The sequence below is a fragment of the Octopus bimaculoides genome, chromosome 10, assembly GCF_001194135.2.
Source record: "Octopus bimaculoides isolate UCB-OBI-ISO-001 chromosome 10, ASM119413v2, whole genome shotgun sequence".
Classification (NCBI taxonomy): Eukaryota; Metazoa; Mollusca; class Cephalopoda; order Octopoda; family Octopodidae; genus Octopus; species Octopus bimaculoides.
The window spans coordinates 38,673,735-38,676,712 of NC_068990.1; positions in this window are offsets into that span (position 1 = coordinate 38,673,735).

A 2,978-nucleotide genomic window follows, 5' to 3' on the forward strand; every position below is an offset into this window, starting at 1 on the left:
GAATTTACAAAAATAGAACAAAAAACAAAAGACGAACACGGGTGTGTAACCAATAAACATGTGTATTAGTTTCACGCTCGTAAAGTGAGAGAGTCTTTTACGCTTCGAGCCTACGCTTTTCAACAGAGAGGAACATAGAAATAAGCAGAGAATGCAAGGGAGCCACATATATAACCATCAAAGTACCTACTCCTAATGGCCTCAAATTAAGACCTATAATAACAGGTCCTGCATGTGAAACCTAGTGCCACAGTAACTTTTGGGATACCCTGTTAAAGTCATTACTCAAGCACATCAAATACTACATAAAGGATGACCTAGATAAGCTGAATCACCTCCGCGAAACGACAAATAAATACAACCTGCTGGGTATCATTCGACGTAGTCAATCTCGATTCTAATAACCCCCACAGCTTAGGGCTAGAGGCAATCCAATTCTGGGAAGAGAATTACTCCAATGAACTCCCACATCGCATCAAAAAAGAATTCGTAATAGAATGTCTAAAATTCATCTTGAAGAATAACATCATTGCATTCAGAGACAACTTCTATCGACAAAAATCGGGGACTGCGATGGGTATGAGAATGGTCCCCTCCTTTGCTAACCTGAATTCATAGGATGTATAAAAATCAGTCTTTATTGTAAGATACCAGAAAAACACGGCAACCTATTCTCCCTCTACACAGAAAATAACTGGAAGAGGTATCTGGATGACTGCTTCATTATTTGGCATGAGAGTGTAGAGAGACTTAAATAACTTCAAGTACTTATAAATGGACTTGACATAAACGTTCAATTTACGATGGAATATAGCCATCACCAACTTCCATTCCGTGACATCCTCATTAAGAAATCCAGCAATAAAATAGAAACAGATATATACTACAAGCCCACGGACTCCAAGCAATATCTACCGTTCAACTCATGCCAACCCAGACACACTAGAATGAATATCCTCTTCAACTTAGCAAAAACAATTTGTACTATAGTTTTTAATATAAGCACTAAGGACACACTACTACATGAACTAAAATATACACTCATCAGCAGGAAATACCTACCATCACTAATTGATATTGACTACAACTCAACATCCCAAAACTCAGACATCCCAAAGTAAAGAAGGATTTGCAACCAAAAGCCCTATCATACATCTCCACACACAACCCCCTTAACAATGAAGCCTTCAACACCATCCTCCAGAACATTCCTCTACTAAAAGGGGGCTGCAGAATAAATCTAATCCTCTAAACGCACACCATCATAAAAGAGCAAAAGACAACTCAAGTCAATGAAAAGTCTCCTGAAACAAACCCAAGTACACTCAGCAGCAACATTGAAACCGTCAGTCATTCAGGGATCGGAATTCTCCTTCAAACAAGGTCAACATTTTACAGTGAAAAATAACTTCATATGTGCTTCCGAAAAGCTAATATATTTGTTAACTTGCGCAGGATATCGACAGCAATACATAGGCCCAACCAAAAACAGTCTACGCCAGAGGATGACTATACATAGATCCCAGATTAAAATACGGGAATATAGAAAAATAGCAGATGTGATAACCACTACACCATGGAACCAATCAGCAACAAACCCCAAATGTTGCTTTAACAAATACAAAATACCTGGTTGTGTTCAATTGTGTCCATTGGCTGGGATCATTGCCAATCAAGACATGCCCTACCATATTAGAAACAACAACAACAAAACGTTTTGAAAATAACAATGACAATATTTCGTAACATCTACAAGCAAATAAAGAAAATAGAATTAGGTTCTTTGAAATACGGAGTGAAATATCAGTGAATCATTCATGTATGTTGTTGTTGTGTTGACACCAGAATATCTCTGGTACTTATTCTCAAGTCTATTTAAAGAGATAAATACCCGTATTGATATTAGACATGTGTAAAATACAAAAATGGAGGGAGATTTCCAAATACCGTGATGCATGAACAATTCTGAGGTTCTGGAAGTCACGAAACTAAATGGTAAAGCAGGAACCGTACCAGCATCACCAGCAACTACAACAGTAACAACAACAATAAAGCGTCGTCGTCGAAAACAACAGCAACGCTTGAACTTAAAAGCAAAATAAACTAATAAAGAAAAATAATAATAAGCAAAATATAAAGACGATAGGTTCCGGCGAGTTTCGAAAACACGACCTTCTGCATGTTAAGCAGAAGTGATAACCATTACACCCTGGAACCAGGCATTACTGACTTACTCAAATATTGTTTTATAATTCACAAGTTGTAGCTAATGCTTTCTAATTGATATATCAATATCAGCAGATGACAAAGTTTCCCTAAAAGAAATGGAGAAACTTTCAAAATACAAAGACCTGGAAATAAAGGTAACTCGAATGTGGAATCTAAAAACAGAAACAATTCCTATCATAGTAGGTGCATTAGGTATTATAAAATAATATTCAGATAAATACATAACAAAACACCAGGACTTACAAATATATATAACATACAGAAAATTGCACTACTGGGCACTGCACACATCCTACGCAAAATACTTTCAATACAGTAACCATAAGAGCATCACAGCAAACCCCAGCACATTCCCAAGGCACACAGAGCTGCGCTCGGTAGTGAAGTGAAAGCACGTTATAAAAATAGAACTACTGAACGATAACAATAATGATAATGCAAAAAGATTGAGGCTAGATTCGAACACGCAACTCTCATTGAGGAAAGCGGCCGTGATTCCTCGATATACCAGTCGTCTTTATATTTTCCAAATGAGCTGGCAGAATAGTTTCGATTCAGGACAATAACCTTTGCGGCATATCGTTCACCTTTATGTTCTGAGTTCAAAAGCTACCGAAATAGACTTTGACTTTAATTTTCTTGGGGTCGATAAAATAATTACGTGTTGAACTGGTGTCAACGTAATCGACTTACGAGTTGTCATTCACGAGTTGTATCTAATGCTGAATTTAATGTTGAATTCCTTTTCA